The sequence below is a fragment of the Astatotilapia calliptera genome, chromosome 9 (genome assembly GCF_964374335.1).
Source record: "Astatotilapia calliptera chromosome 9, fAstCal68.1, whole genome shotgun sequence".
NCBI lineage: Eukaryota > Metazoa > Chordata > Actinopteri > Cichliformes > Cichlidae > Astatotilapia > Astatotilapia calliptera.
This window is the reverse complement of record NC_137430.1, coordinates 1,960,208-1,981,822: the sequence shown is the minus strand read 5'-3', so window position 1 is coordinate 1,981,822 and position 21,615 is coordinate 1,960,208.

The window sequence follows — 21,615 nt, the reverse complement described above, 5'->3', positions numbered from 1 at the left end:
GGATAAAGGGCTCATCTCCTCTTGCAGATTTGCCATTGTTTGATCTTGTCAATGGAATGGTCCCTGACTACATGCACTGTGTACTGCTTGGTGTGTGCAGATACATGGCATCTTTATGGATGGATTCTAAAAACACTTCTGAGCCATGGTACATTGGTGTACAAACAGCAAGCATAGACAAACACCTCTTGTCTATTAAACCTCCAGGTATCGTCGCTCGAGTTCCAAGATCTTTAATTGAACGCAAATTCTGGAAAGCTCATGAGTGGCAGCATTGGCTTTTGTACTATAGCTTGCCAGTTCTGAAAGGCATACTTCCACAGAAGTATCACTGTCATTGGGCATTACTGGTAGAAGGGATAAGCATTCTCTTGGGGTCCGAATTAAATACTGAACTGATAAGCCACTCACACGACGCATTAGTGTACTTTGTTGGAGGTGTACAATCTCTGTATGGAAAACAGCACATGACATTCAATGTTCATTCATTGTTGCATTTGAGTAAAAGTGTTGTGCAATGGGGTCCTTTATGGGCTCACTCAGCCTTTATGTTTGAAAGTTTCAATGGGTACCTCTTGAAACAAATAAAAAGTAGTCAAGCTGTACCACAACAAATATGCAAACGAGTGGCAGTCCCCCGTGCCTTTCCTCATTTAGCTAAGCAGTTCTTAACAAATGCAGCTGCAGAAGTTAAACAGTTCTGCAATGAAATGAGACAAGGAACCCAGCATGTCAAGACGCATGAAAAGTTTACTCAGGTGACTGCCCTTGGTTCACCAAATGTAAGACAAATATCTCTGAGAGATCAAGCTGCTCTCCACCCAATTAGAGAGGTTCCCACAAACTCTGTGGTGAGTTACTACAAGAGAATTTCTGTGAATGGAGACATTGTTCACGGTTACACGTACAGCAAAACAAAGAAACAATTATGTGGTGCTTTTAAAAAATGGAAGTATTTTTGCTGTCTCACACTTTGTTGAAATGGATAGTCATTGTTTATATGCTATAGGAAAATATGGTAATTGCACAGTGCAAAAGTTAGCCAGAGGTTCTCTTATCAGAACTCAGCTGAGCTATATGTCAACTGTTCACTTTCCCACAGGCTTTTACAAAGCCATAAATGCTACTCAGATAGTAAGGCCATGTATGTACATACAGTGTCCAGACTCTACCTCAATTGTATGTCAGCTACTGAATACGTACTATTGTAAATAATTTAATCTTAAATCTTATTGTAAATGATTCAATCCAAATGTGAAGGTGGAGCTACTGATTATGGGGTTGATTATGGGAGAGATTCAAAGGCTTTCAATTGTGTCAAATGTCATTCTAATTAAGAGTGAAATGTGCAGCTAACACGGTCTAAAGCCATAGCGGTTCATAAAGGTGGCGCATTCACGCTGTCATTTCTGAACATATTTCTTATTGAAATATGGGTTTCTGACTTGGGGGAAAAAAATAATTCTGTCAAAACATTTTGCAATGCATGTTCACAACATTTATGTATTTCAATGCAATTCCATTAAGCTAGTGGTGTGGTGTTTAAATGGTCCTTAAAGCACTGTCATAATGAATCTGGGTCATGTAAAAAGACAGAAATATATTATATACAAAATGTATTTTATCTACATCTTTGTGTAATCTGCTGATTCTGTGCAAAATTAAAAATATTTCTACAATATGAATATTGTCTAATATCTTTTCCATCTTTTCCATCTATATAGAATACATTTGAGATGTATTTTGAATATTTACTGTGTTGATTTAATCATTTGTCAAACTTATTGTAAAAGTTTGTTCTTTAACTGTCAATGCAATAACGGGAAAAAACATTATTTGAAAGTCAGGAATAGGATGCCTAGTTTTGCAAAAATGCTAAACAAAGAAATAAATAAACTTTACACAAATGAATGAAAAGCATTTTATCAATCCCAGAGGGAAATTCTAATGTAGGGTTTTATTTAATCACATGTTCAAAGCAAACTTCTCGTAAATTTGTGGCTTTCCCCCACATCTTATTGTCATTCAATGTTAATTGTTAGTTGTTTCCTGTTTGTGATAACACAAGTAAATCTTGTGTTCTCTATGAAAAACTTACAATAGTTTAGTTTCACTCATGATTGTCTAACTCATATAAGTATGATATTACATTTTTCTTCTAGGATAATATATGTCGGGTTAATGTCATACATTTTTTTAAGAAGTATCCAAAACATGCAAGTTTCATTTATATAATTTTTTAAGGGATCTTATATGTATTTTCACTCTTGTATATTTTTCATACAAGTTTCACACAAGACAGATAAAAACCTTACAAGATTTATATATATCTTTTCCATATGGGTAGGTTGCCGTATTTTGGAGTATGTTGAAATTTACCCAAAATGCACAGATGCAGAGGGGCAGACTTTAAAAATAAAAGGTGAGGCATTTTATTTTGAGCTGAAACAAATTCTCTGCACAAAAGTACAAAATAAATAAGTCCAAAATAAAACTTTAGGGAAACCAGTTTCCAGTTTCATAAAAAACAGTTTCATTTCTTCAATAATTCCAATAATAATATTAATTATTGGACAAAAATGCTTAAAGACATAAAAACTTTGCTTTAATGTTACTAGTGCATTATTAGATCTAATATCAATATAATGAATGTAAAGTTTTATTATAAAAGGCAAACATATTACAAATGACTTTATATAGGCTGTCTATATGGTAATCAGCTACACTGTTAAAAAAAACATCCTAAAAAACAGTAATATTCCGGCAGTAATATTCTGGCAAAATAATACCGTAAAATAACAGAAAATAACTTTATCATAAAAATACGGTTATCTTCAGTATTGAAAATACAGTTTGTTGCCCTAAGTTTACATGGGATTTTGCCTTTTACAAATGTTTTTAAACATTAAATTAGGAACATTTTAATGTGATCAAACAATGAAATTACCTATAAACAAGGTCAATGAATACAGCAATATGAATAATAATACTTACATTTACAGAAATATACAGTTAATGTTATTTACACCAACTGCTATTTGATGTAAAAAAAAAAGTTTTTTTATCCAATTGTATTTGATGTAACACTACAGTATACAACAAAAAAATAATTTGTTTTCTCTTTCAAAACGTGTCAAAAACTTGTCAAAAAACTAGATATTGGATTTAAAATTACAATTTACTGTTGATTCTAGATAATATCACATATAAATTTAGTTTCTAAGTGTAATCTAACATAGATTTCGTGAATATTTACTGGACTTCCAATTTGAATTAAGTGTGCTCCCTGTAAGATTGTTGGTTTTATCTGTAACAAAACATCCAAAGAACCCTTATTAAACAAAACCCCTGATTAGAATTACATCAAGATTATGTTAATTCTTGATCATATGTTGTGTATGAGCAGTTTTTACATGTTGATTTTACTTATAAGACATGAGACATGATTTCAATCATTAACATGGATTTTATTGACAAAAAGATAACCCTTCCTGGAACAATCCAAGAACAACTAACACTTATGCATGAACAAAGGCACATAGAAAAGAAAATCCAATTCAAACGCACATTTGAGCCCAAAAGAAGGGCACACTATCGGAGGACAGAGTGACAGAGAAGCCTGTCAGCAGACAGTAACATACTAAGTGGCTAGCAGTAATGCTAGCTAAATGTGAATAGGATCTGCAGCCTATATTTCACTTTTCCCGTATCAAGCGGGCCACCCGTGCTGTTGACATTGACCATGAACCAGAGACCAGTGCTACTGAACAGCAGATTATGTTATCCTCAGGATAAAAATAAGAACTTTTTATGCTCTCCACTCATAGTCCGCAATTTTGGTGATCAATGTCAGAACCTTTGGATTGACTGCAAAGTTTTTCTTAGATGTGTTCCGCTCCAGTTTTGGGTTTATCTTAATGAAATGAATGAAAAACAACAACTTCATTAAGAAACTGAGGACTGGACTGTATGTTTTTTACATCTGCAATAAATCTAAATGTAGATTGAGCTTGCTTTCGAGTGCGTGTTTGGACATACAGGTCATTGTGGAACAGAAGGGTGGTGCAAAGATGTTTAGTTAACCTGTGAGTCTTGCAAATACTGTTTCAGAGTAGTGAAACATCTGTGAACATCTACTACTCAAAGGTCTCTTTCTATAACTCGACATGAGCATGAATCAAGGATATTTCAGAGACAGCCATCTGAAACGCAAATATTAGTTATTTGTTGATTTATCAATCTACAAATAATCTCAACACTCAAGCATTGCGCAGTCTTATGCGTTTTAGCTGCAAATGAAAGGAGATCTGATGATTTGATTTGGATTGCATAACTTTAGATTTCACTGTCTCATCATTCTTATGTTTCAATGCATAAAATTGACTGGTGCCGCCTTACCGTTGCAAGGATTCCAAGGGTGCTGCCTGGGCTACTGGATAAGAAATGTTCATGCAGAAGAGCCAAACGTCAGGATAAGTGCGTCGCTGAAGATAGTGATATGGCCATTCACAATGGTCTGGTCCACAGATGACATTAAGTCCTCGGCTGCCAAAGTAGAGTTTCCTGTTGCGTACATGAACAAGAGACAAGGGGACAAAAAACAAGTCCACACATGACTCAAACAACTAACAGCAATGTTACAACTGATTTATATCAATTAGATACACTGGCATGCAGTTTGGGCCCCCCAGTCAACTGCAAGGTGTCCAAACTTTTGCTGTGGGCCCTTTCCTTTTCTGTTTTTAAAAAAATTAAAAATATGAAAATGATTTTTATTTAAAATTAAATGTCATCTGAAACTTTATGCCATTTGGAAATTATTTTATCTTCCACTTGCTTATCTGTTCATATGAACTAAAATTTTGACCATGGGTGCCCAAACATAATAATAATAATAACTTTATTTATAAAGCGCTTTCAAACAAAGTGCTGTACAACTGTTTAAAACTAAAGAGATAAAAAATAATAATAATAAAAAGCGATACATAGCAATACACGTAAAAGACACAATACAAGTTAAAAACAGTAAGAATTTAAAAACTAAAAGCCATAGAATTAAGACTTGTAAGATAAGGTGAACAAATGTGTCTTCAGCTTAGTTTTAAAAACCTCCACGGAGCATGCCTGCCTAACATCTTGAGGGAGGGTGTTCCACAGAAACGGGGCACGAAAAGAAAAAGCACGCTCTCCAATTGTCTTTTTTCTGGCTCTAGGAACCTTTAGAAGGCCAGAGTCCTGAGATCGGAAAGCACGGGATGGAACGTAAAGATGTAAAAGGTCGGAGAGGTATGAAGGTGCCAGTCCGTTTAAAGCCTTGTAGGTGAGCAGAAGGACCTTAAAATCTGCTCGAACCTGACAAGATAGCCAATGCAGAGATCTCAGAACAGGGCTAATGTGCTCAAATTTCCCAGTTCTTGTTAAAATGCGAGCAGCTGCATTTTGCACCATCTGTAGACCTCTAAAACTTTTCTTTGGTAGCCCAGAAAGAAGAGCATTACAATAATCAATACGTGAGGACACAAATGCATGGACAAGAACCTCTGCAGTGTCGCTTGACAAAACTTGTCTGATTCTGGCTATGTTCCTCAAATGATAAAAGGCGGTCTTTGTTATCTCTTTTACATGAGACTCGAAAGAGAGCACCACGTCAAACCACATGGCCAAGTTTTTTACCTTGTCCCTACAATTTATGACACTGTCATCAATTCTCAAGATTAAATTTTGGGACAAGTGCTGAAATTTGTGTGGCCCAATGACCATCAACTCTGTCTGATCATTATTTAGGAGCAAGAAATTATCTGATAACCAGCCCTTAATTGCAGATAGACAAGATTCTAGATAAGAGACTTCAGCACAATTTCCAATGGTTAAAGGAACATAAAGCTGCAGGTCATCAGCGTAGCAATGAAAGGTTACATTAAAAGAACGTAATAGAACACCAAGAGGCAGCAGGTACATAGAAAACAGCAATGGTCCAAGTACAGAGCCCTGAGGGACCCCATGCCTCACTGCACAGGTCTCAGAGAGATCATTTTTAAAACTAACAGTCTGAGACCTCCCAGACAGGTAAGATCTCAGCCACGATAAAACATTTCCTGTAATTCCAATAAAATGTTCAAGCCTATCTAATAAAATGCAGTGATCCACAGTGTCAAACGCAGCACTTAGATCCAGCAGTAATAAAACTGAAGTGCGATCTTTGTCTGTATTTACCAGCAGATCATTTACCACTTTTACTAAAGCTGTTTCTGTGGAGTGATTTGGTCTAAAAGCAGACTGAAATGGTTCAAACAGATTGCTTGTTGACAAATGCTCAGTGAGCTGCTTAAAAACCACTTTTTCAAAGATTTTAGATAAAAAAGACAGATGTGAGATAGGTCTATAGTTTACGACCATATCAACATCCAGTCCAGGCTTTTTCAAGATTGGCACTACCACAGCTGATTTAAAACATTCAGGAAAGACTCCGGTCGTCAGTGAAGTATTTAAAAGAAACAGGATGTAGGGTCCTAATGCTGACCACAGTTCCTTTGTAGCCCAGGCTGGTAGAGGATCCAAAGAACAGGTTGTACATCGAGCTGCTTTTACAACCTTAGTTAATCCATACAGGGAAATGACCTCGAAGTCAGAAAATAGTTTATCAGCACCAACAGGCAAAGCAGCCGAGTAGTCTGACGAACTGCTTGATGAGGGAGTAATCTGATTCCTAAGTGTTTCAGCCCTGTCTCTGAAAAACATAAGAAAGTCATGAGCTGTCAAATTCGAACAGCAGAGAGTTGAGTTACTTTCTGTTGCGACACTGTATTGAATAAGAGTTTTGGGTTATGTTTATGACTCATGATAAGATTTGAGAAATAATTTGCTTTCGCTGCCGACATCGCTGATTGAAAAGAAGACAGTGAGTCCTTCCAAGCCTGGAGAAATACTTCTAGTCTGGAAGATCTCCAGTGACGCTCTGCTTTTCTACAATTTCTTCTCAAGTTCAAGAGCTCCTCATTTAGCCAAGGCATAGGGTTCCTTTTTTGACATTTCGACTTCTTTACGGGAGCAACAGAGTCCAGTAGTTCAAGAAGTGTATTATTAAGGTTCACAGTCAAGGTATCTACACATACTGTAACTCCTGGGTATAAATAGGGTCCAACACATCAGGTAGATGTAATTTAACTCCAAGCAATGCTTCGGAGCTAATATAACGAGATGATCTGAGGGGCAATCTTCCCCTCGCAGAAGCTGGAGATTTAGGGATTAAAATATCAAATAAAATTGCTGAGTGGTCTAAGATAGGTAAAACACAATTTTCAGTCATTGATACATTCACCCAAGACAAGGTCTAGGGTGTGGCCCTTACGTGTTGGCCCAGACACAAATTTTGTGAAGTTTAGGGAATCAATTACATTTAAGAAATCTTTGACCAGGGGTTTATCCTCACAACACAGATGAATATTAAAGTCCCCCACTATAAGAATCCTTTCGTAGTGAGCGATAAAACATGTCAAGAAGTCTGAAAATTCCGAAATAAACGAGTCATTATATTTAGGTGGGCGATAGATGACAATAATTAGAACCACAGGACAGCTTAAAGTCAGGAGTTGGGACTCAAATGAGGTAAAAACACCAGGACTTTGTATCTGTTTGCATTTAAAACAGTCTTTGATGATAGAGGCTACCCCGCCTCCCCTCCTAGACAACCTGGGGGAGCTGAAAAAGCTGGCATCGGAGGGGCAAAGTTCCAGCAAGGGTGCCACTTCACCAACACGCAGCCATGTCTCAGTTAGGAGCATGATGTCCAGCATATGAGTATCAAAAAAGTCCCGAAGAACATGAGTTTTATTTGATACAGATCTTGCATTTAAGAGAGCTAATTTAACTCTCTGTCCATCCGTGGTAGCAGGCAGTAATTGTAGGTTGTTTATATTTGCTCCACCTCCCCTCATATCCCGTCGGCATGGCGACCAATAAAGCAGCCTCGGGTGAGCGTGCTCCGATGACATAGGGTAAGCAGGAAGAAGGCAGCGCTGTTTGAGGCCAAAATAAAGTCCTAAACAGCCAGGGTCACCGATGGTAAGAACCCGCCGCATCCGAGTTCTGACCCGAACACGCTTCCCAGAGCGTGTTCCGCGCATTCGTCCACTTCTCCAGCACTTCCGTTTCGAAGGATTCCAGGGGGGATCACGGCGATGCAGTTCCCCCGGTACCGACGCCAGAGGCGGCGGGAGTCTTCCACATCGCTCGCTAACGCTGGGAAACTTCAGCAGTGAGTCACGGATATTAAGCAGCGTCTGTCGCTCATACACCAACAAAGAGTGGGTTTTTAAAACTAGCAGAGACACCACTAAGAACACAAAACATAAATATTGCAGAACCGAGAGACGGCGTGCCATGACACCCGGCGCCATCTTCTCTTGGGTGGTATTTATTCATTTACATTAAAGCACCACAACTGCGACAGGCATAATCTTTTGACATCCTTAAATGCAGTACAATACTCACCTTTACAGCTTACTGATTAAATTTGAGAACTCACGCCACTAATCTGCAGAGGAAGAAAAAAAACCTTATAAATCATGAAACCTGCCAAAATCCAAATACATGTCTGCAATGTATGTTTATATGTAGTCAAATAATTCACCTCAGCTGCTTTAGTCTAATTCCGCTCCACAAAATAAAATAAAATATTTGGCTTATCATTTACATGTCCATTACATTTTACAGGGCAAAGCTAGCACAGTGGGCTACTTCTATTTCCCTCACTTTATCATGCAGCTCATCTTGGTGCGCACAATCTCTCTACAGGAGTGCAGGTGTGCCACTAGAGTGGAACAGCTCGCCTATTAGCTCTTAAGTTGCATACTTAATTTCAAATTAAGACAAATGCATCAGTGGCAGCTGCCGTTGCGGCCCCCCTAATGGGTATTAGTGGTGTAGAAACTATCCGTGTGGCAACTGCTGTGTTTACACGGTCACAGAAAGCTGGCAGCTAACAAATTAGCAAACAACAACTCTGCTAGCCAGCAAGCTAGCCACTGGTCTAACTACACCTTATACTGACAGACGACGTGCTTTGCCTTCATAGCTAGGGATTCCATGCCTTTCACTGTCTCAGTAAACTATAGTGGTCAAGCAATGCCAAGTTGATTCAACTAAGCTGAGTTTGATATACTGCATGGATGATCTTTCACCATCCTCTCTCTTCCACCACACTTTCCACAGCCATACACGCGACCTTGTGGTTGTTAGTTCAAATTCCTCATGTCATTATGTGTCCAACATCCAATGGCATGTCACATTGTTTTCATGACCACGCCGTCTCACGCCAGGTGCAGAGGCCTATTTCTGTTCAGGAATGTTGTGAATACTTTGAGAATTATTAATTGCAATTCCTACCTCTACATAAATTTTTTAAAATATATAATTAACACAGCGTGGCCGTGCAATGTTTTACATGTGTTTTTAGTTTTTATTCCTATTAATTATATTTTCACTTTTTACCTCTGAATTATTGAAACAGAGCTAGATGACATTTTAAGCAAAATTCTAATTCAAATACTCCTTTAATTATTAATTGTTCTCATTAATTTTTAGACAATTTTATATATTTTTCCATAGTTTTACATTTGAATTTAACAGTTCAATCTTTCAAATAACGGACAAATATTTGTGAAAGTATGATACATTTGTGAATGCATTTTAACAATCTAAATATGCATATGTACAGAAAAATATATTTAAAAAACAAGAAAATTATGTCTTATTACATTTACAGTGATTTTATGTTATTTTACATTTGACATGTAAAATCACAGTCTATTTATGTAAATTTAATGATATTGCATAAAAACAGTAGAAAACTGTAAAATACACAGTAAAATACTTTGATATTACACTTTTTTTTTTACAGTGTAGATATTAGATTTTTCAGATTTAGTTTTGGAAGTTTTTAAATTTAGACTATAGATGGTTACAGGACAAAATAAGCCACCATGGCTAGCGCTAAACTGGATGCAGACCTGATCTAGTCTGAATGAAGCCATGCAAGTGCACTCAGACACGATTTGCTGCTTGGTTCCAGAGCCTACGATTTCTTCAGGCGAATCCAGTTCCGGGTTTGTCACAGCCCCTCTGTCCTCCCTGACTGACTTCACCAGCGTTTATTTTTGTTTTCCTGCTGTTAATGTCCATGAGCAAGACCCATTCTGGGTTTCTACCTCTGAAGTTACAGACCCGTGTTAATCAACGCACCCGCCTGCAATGATTTCATCTGTACCCACTACTTGAGGTAGAGCCTGTCTGGCATGCTTTGCTGGAACATTGAACTTAAGTTAGTAAAGCCCCAGCTCCTTCGTTTAAAAATATAGAACTTGTTTCTTCTCCCTGTATTGACTTGTTTCAGAAATAAAGCTGCATTTTCTGTTAGAGTCTGCATTTAGGTCCAATCCTGCCTGCCACACAGAGTTGATGACAGTTTCTTGCTTTGTACCGATCTTCCCTGGATTCCCCTCCCTGGAGTATTTCGTGAGCCTGCCAGAGCTGAGTAAGTGTTTTTGGATATTTGGACCCCCTTCTCCCTGGAGCCCTGCCACTGCTGTGTATATATATATCACGTTGGTGTTCACTGTAAATAAATGCACTTGGCTTGACCTCCCAGAATCCTGCTCTCAGAGTCCTCTCAGCCAGGTGTTCGTGACAGAACGTTCCAGCCAGAAATGGACTCAGTGGATTCAGACCCAGGACAACCTGCACTCACTGCTCAGTAAGCGCAACTCAGCTGATATGAGCAGATGCTCTACCGTTTGACCAGCGAGCTCAGCCATGACCCAACCGATGGCCGAAATAAAGAGGTATGTTAAGGCCTCTATCTGTAACCCACCACCCCCTTAGCTTCCAATGTCTCTGCTGTCTGTGCAAAATTTATACCCCTCGAATGTCAGAGCTCTCGGAGTGGCCGTTACCAACACCCTATGTTTTCACGGGTGAGTTGGAGAAGAGTGGTGGCTTTCTCAGAAAATGTGCTTTAGCATTAAGACAGAATCGAAGATCATATAAATCTGGCAGTTCAAGGATAACCTGTATACAACTGATGCATGACTGCACCCTTAAGTGGCTCATGCAGTAACAAAGTCTAACCCTGAACTCTTCTGACCATTTCCCATCCATATTCAAAAGTTTTTGTCAAAGACTTTAATACTGATGCTGCTGCACACTGCCTTTTCTCGTTAAAAGAAGGGAGGCAGAGTATGTGGTGTTATCGTAAGAAAATGGAAAGTAATATGTTAGACTGCAGGTGAAGGCCCCAGACAACAATATCCAATTGGAGGGAAAGTGCGGGAGCGAGGGGTATCGTGTGAGATGGTGTGTTTTTGTTTATATTGCAGCTAAAAGAGGAATAAAAAAAGCAATATGAGTGGATTGAGTCTCAAGCCTGTTTCCTGGTAGAAAACGCAACATGGTATCGGCAGTCTGTCATGAGGTCTGCCAGTCTGCCCCAAAAGAAGGGTAAGAGGACGCGAAAAGTAGGAAAAATAAAAGAATAATGTTCGACAGGGGAGATGACCACGCGGGGAAGAAGTATGTGCACGATCTAGTTTACGCGAACAAGAGTTTCTGCAAAACGCCAAGATGTAAATACCTGTCAGGCTTGGTGGTCTTTGTTTTTTGCCCACTTTAACTTCTCCATTTCTTATCGTCTACAGTCATCCACGAATGTTAAACATGATGCTCTCTTCTGGCAGACTCTGATGAAGAGTACACAAACTTACCACCTGTACTTCTGACCAGGTGTAAAATCAGAGTGGTTACATGGGTGGCGCAGGACGGCATTGATCATGCTCTCCAAACGGAACAGGATCTTGTTAAAGGTCCAGCTAACTGCCTGGCAGCCAAGGACATCCCGCTTCGTTCAATCTCCCGCAACTTGTTTCCACTCTACATCAGCCCTTTTAAGGTGGACAAAATCATCAGTCCAACAGCTCTCAAGTTCTCTCTTTCTCCTACTTTGCGGATCCAGCCTTTGTTCCGTGTTCCCAGGTGAAACCAGTGCTGTCGAGTCCTCTGTGCCGTTCGTCCGACCCTCCACCTCCAGTTCAGCTCATTGATGGACGATTGGCCTTCTCGGTCTGGCGTATCCTGGATGTATGGCAGCAGGGTAGTGGGCAGCAGTTCTTGGTGGACTGGGAGAGGTACAGGCTGGAGGAACGTTCATGGGTGTGTCTATCACTAAATACTTGACCCTTCTTTGATCACTGATTTTTTCAGGTCACATCGCAGGTTGGACGCTGATCGACCGCCAGGAGGCCTCCCTTGAGGGGGGGGGTGTACTGTCATGGTCCGTGTGAGAATTTTTTTTCCATAGAGCCAGTGGTTCCACCTCTGGGTGGAGTCGCCGCATTCCAGCGTGTAGTCTACAACTGTTGGCAATTAAGCCACCAGTACTGAAGACTAGCACTCACAACTAGGGAGGGGTATTGTTTAGGTTTTATCCGATACCGGTGCCAAACCAGTACTTTTGAAATGGTGCTGGTGCTTAAACGGTGCTCAAACCGGTGCTTAAAGAATGGAGAACACAAGATTGGTCCAAAAACCTCTCATGTTCAGCTGTTTTTTTGTAAAAAGATAACAATGTTAGCCTTTTCTGCAGCTATGGGGCATATATGGGATCACTCTTAGCTGGAAGCAGTGCTTAAACAATGGAAAACACAAACTTTGTCCAAAAACCTCTCATGTTTAGCTGTTTTCCACTTTTTCTTTGGGCATTTCAGCCTTTTTGGCCAGGGTGAAGGGAGTGTCTGCCATCAAACAAGAAGACAGCCGCATGTAGCTATGATGGTGTTTGCTAGTTCACCTTACATGCATTAATTTAATAACGTGGTTAGCCTACTCAACGTAAATTACACACGAACAACATTAAGCTACTCACGCAGAGAAGAACGGCTGCTGCTGCGTCATCATCCTCATCATTTCTGCTACACTGGCAGGGCTAGGGGCCAGGACTCTCCTCTTCCTGTTTTTGGGGGACGTTGCTAAATCCGGGTCCGATAACAGGCACCACACCCGCAGTAGATGCGCTCGGTGTGAGGTCTCGCAGCAAGCTATTAAATACGGCGCATTTCTCGGCTTTTAAAAAAAAACGCTATGCGTCGTCAGGTGTTTCATCGGATTTGAGGTGTTACCTCCTTTGACAGTATCACAGTATCAGCTTAAAGCACTTGTTGCAGGCTGCCGAGTTTGCATCTTTTGCTGTGAAGTACAGCCAGACTTTTGACCGCTTCGCTTTGGACATTTTTAATCTGTAGCTCTGCTCTAAAAGAGCGTACGTACCTGGCCCCGCCTACTATCCTCGGAAACGTAAAATGATTGGCTAGAATCTAAAGTGTATCACAGCTCAGGAAAAAAAAGTACCGAAATAAAGCACCGAAATGTGCGCTGCTTTTCGGTCTGGTTATTACTGTTTATGTCAGAACGGCACCGGATACCGGTACCCATCCCTACTCACTACTACTCTTTGCCAGATCTTCAGCTAACCTTCGTTAGTGTAGGCTGCCACAGATCTCTGCTCACCTTGTGCTCTCTCAGCTTACTGTAATCCACCCGGTCACCACACTCAAAAGTAACAATACTAACCTTCATTTGGACGTTTGTCTTTTTGGCAGCTTCTCGATCACAACGGATCTCACCGGATCCCTTGGATCATCTCTGTCTGGATCTCCAAAAGTTGATTCTGTTCATCTGGAAGTAGCATTTTCAGTGGGAGAAACGTTTTGTCACTCATCCAAGTGACTTTTTTCAGTCTCAGCTGACTGCAGGTTTTCCCAATCTTATAAACAGTACATTTGCATAATGACTGAAACCAGCCCACTGAAGGAACAATGGGCTCGGAGGTCAGTTCCTTCATCATGATTAAAATTCTTATGACCATTGATCAACAGCCACTGATCAAAGGCTACTGATCAATGGCCATGAGTACCTTTCACAGAGAGTTGGGGAATGGCTGCAATCACAGCATTGTAACATGCTGACAGATGTACCCTTATGTGTATTGTTTGTGTATTTATACACAAGCACTCATATATATTGAAATAATTTAAAAAAATATTCATTTACCTGTTACTACCACACACCAAATCCGGTCGTTGGTACTTCCTGGCTTGTGTAGCCACTAGGTAACAAAAGCACACTGACCCTAGAATTCTGGAGCACTTCTGTTGTCTTTTGTACGTGTTTTGAGTTTGTATGTGCTTCGGAGTTTTTACGTGTTTTGGAGTTTTTACGTGCTTTGTCTCTAGGCGCCACCGTAAATATACTTTTATTTATTCACTCCACATAAAATGTAATAAATAAATCATATAATACAAAAACCAACTATTCACTATTCAAAGCTTTTTCCTTTTAAACAAATTTAAAGTGAAACAACACAAAACATTGCAAACCACAACACAATTAAATATAAATTAAAATATGAAAACAAAAAGAAGATGCACATTCTGTCATGGTCCTGCGGCCATGACTCGGTGACTTTGTGTTTATGTTCTTTATTGTTATTACTTTCATTATTATTCGTGGCTGTTTTGGGATGGTTTGTGTTTGGGATTTTAGATACTGAGTTCTGGGTTTGTGCTCCCTCTATTGGTCCCTGGTGTTAGTGTTCCCCTGTCTCGTCAGGTTAATCAGGTCCAGCTGTGTCTCCCACCTGTGTGTGATTTCCCAGTGTCTCTCTGTGTACTTATAGTGTGTGTTTTCCTCTGCTCCTCGTCGCGTCGTCTGTGTTCATACCCTGTGAAATCCCCTGCGTGCTCTCCCTGCTGTTCTCCCTTCATGTTCAGGTTTGCCACTCCTTTGTGTAGTTTCGCCCAGTTTAGTTCATCCTTAGATCTGTTTTGCCATCTCCACTTTATGTTTGATATCGTCAATAAATCGCCTTCACATCTGAGTAAGTGCTGCATTTGAGTCCTCCTTTCCACTCTTCACACGGCCGCTGCCCCGGACCGTGACACATTCTCTGTCATATGGGTCTGCATGAATAAACTTTCTGAATCCTTTATCATCTGCAACTGAAAATAGTTGTGGATGATTACTATACCTTTCTAATGTGACCTTGTTGTCCCTGGCTCTCTCTCTCTCTCTCTCTCTCCCTCCTGCTCTGTTCCTGTGCTACTGCGAGTGTAACTACCGCCCCTCCAACCTCTTCCCAGCGCAAAGCACAAGGCTCGCGTGCGGAGTGAAGCAGAAAAAAGTGCAAGAGAGAGAGAGAGAGAGAGAGGGTGAGAGAAAAAAAAAAAACATGGCTCGCGATAAGGAGCCGGCTCGCGTCGTTCACATCAAAGATCCGGCTCTAAGAGCCATTTCATTCGCGACCGACACATCACTAGTTCCAATATACTCCTGACTCATACGGGATCACTACAGGTTTTTGCTTAGTTAGCGGTTGTCCTTCTCTCCTGGATCGGCTGGGGCTTTCTTTTGGCGGCTTCCCAGCTTTGACAGAAGTCCAGCAAATATACACTGTTCCCCTCGGGATGAATAAAGTACGATCAATCAATCAATCAATCAAAAGTTGACTTTAATCTTACACAGAATGTGACGATTTTATGGATAATTAAAGTCAGTAATATATCCACAAACAGAACAACCTGAAATGTATACAGACTTTGAATACTGCCTGGTTTTCTGTCCCGAATATCACAGTACAAGCAGGATTAATTTCACTGTTAATGTTAGCTTGGTTATTTTGCTGCCTTTGTTCAGTGGTGTCTTTGGCCCACACTTTTGGCCCACGCACCTGGCAGTAATCACACACCTGAAGCTCATTACCTGGGCAGTCTATTGGCCACTATTTAAGATGGTGCCTCAGTGTGTCTTGTCGCTGGACCATTGTATTGACCCACGTTAGTGTAACCCCAACTTTAGTAGATCTCTTGGGACCAGTCGGCTCAGGACGTTTCTCCACTTCAAAGAGCAGTTTGCTTCGGCACCCATCCTTTGCCAGCCAGACCGGAATCAGCCCTTTGTGGTGGAGGTGGACGCGTCTGATTCTGGGATTGGAGTAGTATTATCCCAAAGTAAGGGTGATAAGCTCCACCCATGCACCCATCTCTCTCTGGCAAAGCGCAACTACGAAATTGGCGATCGGGAGATGCTGGCAATAAAACTGGCCCTAGAGAAGTGGAGACACTGGCTGGAAGGCACTATTCAACCGTTCATCGTCTGGACAGACCAAAAAAACCTTGGAGTACCTCCACTCAGTGAAGCAGCTCAACTCTTGGCAGGGAGTTCACTCGCTTTAATTTTTCAATCACCTACAGACCTGGGACCTGTAACGTGAAACCAGATGCACTCTCCTGACAATACTGGACCCCTGTCCTGCCCTTCCCACCTCCTGCTCTATAGGAGCTGTGACCTGGGAAATAGAATCCCTGATTCACAAAACCCAGGAGACGGAATCTGACCCTGGAACGAGCCCCCGAGAACGACTGTTTGTGCCCTTTTCTGTTTTCCTGCAGATGCTGCAATGCTGCACAGCTCAGTTTACCTGTCACCAGGGAGTTAATTGCACAATGTAGTTCCTCCAGCGCTACTTTTGGTGGCCCACGTTGGCCAAAAGCGTGCGGTAATACGTCACCGCCTGCTCAACGTGTGTCCAAAACATACTGTCTAACCAACCACCCTCTGGATTGCTTCAACCACTACCTACACCTGGCCAGCCCTGGTCTCATATAACCTTGGATTTCATCAACCATTTTGACAATTGTTGACCGGTTCTCCAAAGGTGCTCATTTTGAAGCACCCACAGAGTAACGGGCAATGAGAGCAGACCAACCAAGAATGCTCTGCGATGTGTGGCTTCCACCAATCAGGCCATCTGAAGCGAACAACTACCATGGATTGAAAAAGCCTGCAATTGTCTCACCTCTTCAGCCACCAGAGTTTCAACTTTTGAAGCATCCCTGGGCCCTCCCCCATTTCTGGCCATTGAAAGTGAGCAACACCATATGCACAGGTACCACCGGGAAGGGGCCACCGAGGCAGCACTACTCCAGACAAAGGAATGGAACAAGGCTCTCGCAGACCGCCATTGGACTCCATCTCTAGAATACACCATGGGACATGGGTCACTGATGGGCAACCGGCATACACCATCTCCCGCATTATGGACTCCAGATGCCGGGGGGTCCACTACTTGGTTGACTGGGAGGCCAGAAGAACTTTCCTCAGTGCCTCGGTCAGCTGTTCTAAATAAGTATATGCTCCGAGAGTTCCATCGCCAACACCCAGGTAACCCTGGGTGTTGTGTGTGTTTTGATCTTGTTCCTGCTCTCTCTCTCCCTGTCTCCTCACTGCCTGGGCAGAGCTCATTTTGGGCTTCCACACCTGGCAGTAATCACTAGGGGTGGGTTTTAATAATCCATTCATCGATTAAAATTGATTCTGGCTTGGATAGCGTGATATTGATTCATTAAAATCCTCAATCGATTTTTTTATATAAATATATTTTGCCCAAAATTCCAGAATCTCAGGTGAAACGTCACAAATCTTTGACAACCACCAAACATTTAAAACAGTAAATGAGAACAGGTACACAGCTTCTGCACAAAGATGTAAACACACAGCGCGGACCCGCCGACGGATCAGAATCAGTGAGATGTCGCCTTTCTCATCCAACGGCACGGACACGGTGGGGGCTGAAAGCCGACAGCTCGCTGATTCTGATGTTTCGGCGGGTGTTTACGCCCTTTTTGCGCTGATTCTAAAGCTGTTAGTTTTATCTCTCTCCAAACAATATTGACCGAACCAGCAGCAAAAGAAGATCCAAACTAAGCTTCACATAGACATCCTCATGAATTCCCTCTTACTTTTGCTGTTTTGCTTCCACCACAATAAAATCACATTTCATGCACAGCTCTCTCTCTCTCTCTCTCTCTCTGTACTTCAAGAATAGTTTCCCGTCTATCCCCGAAATCTGTTTTCTGCATTATTCGCTTGCTTGTTACGCACAAGACTAACGCTGTCGGCCGATGTTTTTTTTTCCTTTTACTTACTTCCGAAAAGAAAACCTAATTTCTGCCGTTCAACAGGCTTCTGAACAAATTTAAACTTTTTAAAATTATACAAAATGCAAAACGCCGTGTCTCTAATAAAACCGCTGTAACTTCAGAGGTAATGTTCATAAGTTGATTAATGGTTTTCTTTCGTTTGTGATCTACTGCAGAATATTTTTATAAAATCCCAGGCCAGGAAAATCACCTTCATGTTTTATCTTCAGCTACTTTGACACAAAGGCATCTGCTGTGATGCTCACACCTTTGATAAAGTCTGGAAAGTGTCAGCTTCCTTTCTATAGATACAAAAACATGTAAATGTACTGATCTGAATAATAATATTTCTGACTGTCTGAGGCGAATCAAATTGAATGGAATCATGAATCGAATGAATTCTTCCATTTGTTTGTATATAGATTTCCCTCAATATGTTCCTGGACATTATATGTGTGCTCCCGGTATATCACGAGTTGGCTGAAGGTTTTAGGAAAGACCTTGATTTCTATATTTGCCTCCACATAGATCGTATGATTGTGCAATAGATCTGCTCCCTGGTGCTCCCTTGCTCCTTGAACATAAATGCATGGCGTGAGATACATTAATGAAGCATTAGCTGCTAGCATAATTTGATCCTGGTCCTCTCAGGGTTTGGGTTCACAAAGGGGTAAATCTTTGAGTCAACGTGTTGATTTCTGGGGTCTCAACTCAATCACTTTGAAAAAACAAATGCCCTTGCTTACATCAGTTTTTAAAATTTTATAGGGGGCCACCATCTTACTAAGCTTGACCTGTGTAACATATACCATTTGGTAAGAATAAAGTAGGGGGACAAAGGGAAGACAGCTTTCAATACTCACCTCAGCCATTTTGAATATTTGATCATGCCATTTGGACTAACAAACTCCCCAGCAGTGTTTCAGGCCAGGGGTCGTGACAGGGTTGACCCACTGCGACTGATTTAGGTGATTTTCAATGGAAAAATATCTTAGTGTTCAGACTTTTAATGTTTTAAATGTTATATCACATCATTTAATTACTGAATTCAACTTCCAACCTCTTATAACAGGGAAAGTCATCAGTGATTGATCATAAAATAAATGTTAAGAAACTCACAGTCTGATACTGTGGACATGAATGCAACTGTCAGAAAGAGGGAGAAAATGCAGATTTTATTTTGAGCTAATTATAAATCCATGATGTAATCACCGTCTCAGTCCTAATATATTGACAACTGAATGACTGTAAAAGTGGTTATAAATTCACAGATAACTGGGATTTGAGTTTTGTAAAACCATAAACTTCTGCAGATTAGACTTGAATTAAATTCTCTTTCTGGAATGAATGAAGACCACTTTCCCTCAACTAATCGTTAACAAACTCAAAGTTTTAAGCTAAACCTTCTTCCTGGCCTATTGTCATGTGATGGTAGAGCGAGTAGGGATGGGTATCGAAACCCGGTTCTTGTTGAGAACCGGTTCCCACTGTTTCAGTTCCTTGGAATTGTTTCCCATTTTTGCAAACGATTCCCTTATCGATTCCAGTTGCCCCGAATGACGTCACCATGTTGCGGAGCGTCATTTACCTGGCAGGAAACATGGCGCCTACGCGGCTCAAACGCTCAAAAGTTTGGTTATACTTTACGAGAACGGATGACAACAGGGCAACTTGCAAAATAGATATTTCATTTAAGGGAGGAAACACTACGAATATGCAAAAAACACGCGATGACCTTAAATGAATGCCGTGTTTTTAATTCCGCTCCGGACTCGTGAATCTCAACCCAGCAGCAGCGGTAACGTTTGCACGTCCTCTCCCGTTAATGCGGCAGGTAAATAATCAACTAACAGTGCATATTATGTTAGCGCGATCTGCCTTATTACAAAACCTGCCATTACTGTGCATTTAGTGACCATGATGAGAGACAGAGTGTGGCTCAGATGCTGGCAGCTCTCGCTGCAGTCTACCGGTAGCGTCTCCTTTCAGGCCAGGATAGACGAATGTCACCGAGCAGTGACTCAGTTTGTGGTCAAAGGCTTGGACCCGTTTGCCACAGCAGATGATTTTCAGTAAGTGAATGTGTTTAATTGTAGGCAGGGACATTACTGGATATTCTTGTGTAATTGCTACAGAATCATTTATGTTGTACTTTGTTATTGCTACAGAAGAATATTTATTTTATTATTTTACATTTACAATTTTTTTTCCTGCACTCAAAAAAATGAAACGTTGACTTTAATTAAAATTATTTTGTCAACAGGTTCCACGAAATTGAATTATGTTAGTTTAAAGCAAAAATCTTTAGTTCATCTAATTTAAAAAAAAAACTACTTAAGATTAACAAGACATATTTAAGACTAACTAAATCAAGTTATGTTGTATGAACATAGATGATATATTTTCAGGTTAGATAGTTTAGATTAGTTACTTCAACACATTTCTTATTTGTGGCAGTAAAATGTTAAATTTAAGTTAGATTAATTCAAATATTATATTTTCAGCCACCTTGTGCTTTATTAATTAGTTTTACATAAATCTATTTTGTCAACAGGTTCCACACAAATGAATTAAGTACATCCAACTTATTTTTTTAAATTTATTTTATTGCCAACACATTCAGTGAGCATTTGTGTAAACCCAGTCCAAAATAAAACACAACAGCTCATTAGGGTTAGTAATTAACAGTATGTAGACAGATGCAACATCAAGACTTTAAATTAAATGTCTGTATCTACCAGAAATAGAAGAAAAAAAAAACGCATTGAAGATCACATAACACATTGATAAGATGACACTTGAGTTATGCACATGTGATGCTAGTAAGGTCTGTGAGTGTTTTTTTCTTTTAGTGTCTAAAATGGATAGCAAAGTTGCTATTTGCAATGATTGCTTAGGGTCAGTCCAGTAACACAATGCCAATGAAGTGCTTTCCTTTAACAATGCAAAGTGAAGTGTCCACCTCAACAGCCACAATTTAAAAAAAATAAATAAATAAAATGCAACAACAACAACAACAACAACAACAACAACAACAACAACAACAACAACAACACCACCACCATCCCAACATTATGGTCTAACAATAAAACAGCTTGTCAGCGTTCAGTTTTTTTGCAACAGCACAGCAGTAACCATTTAACACTTGCCACTGTCAACATTTATTTTACCAGTGTTTGGGCAAAAAACTTCAGATGGAAACATTTTAACATGGAAACAATTGTTCGTCTTTAAAAGTCCACAAAATATACATTCATCCTGCATTCCCAACTTGGATGATCTGATATCCTCGTGTTGGTGTTGTTCCCAGACCATCATGAAAATGTTGTTCCAGGTTCAACATTGCAAGTGACCAATCACATTGTTGTGACGTTATTCTATTCCAAGCCATTCGTGCATTTATGAAATTCCAATGTTGCAAGGACAATATCAATTCTGCTTACTGTTTATTAAAGGGTTACGGTTAGGGTTAGGGTCAGTTGATCGGCGGACAGAGGCGGTTTCACGCAGCTTAAGTACAGTTTTTTGTTTTACGCCGGTTTTTCCCGAAGTCGCAAAAGTATGACGTCACAACATTCTGATTGGTCACTTG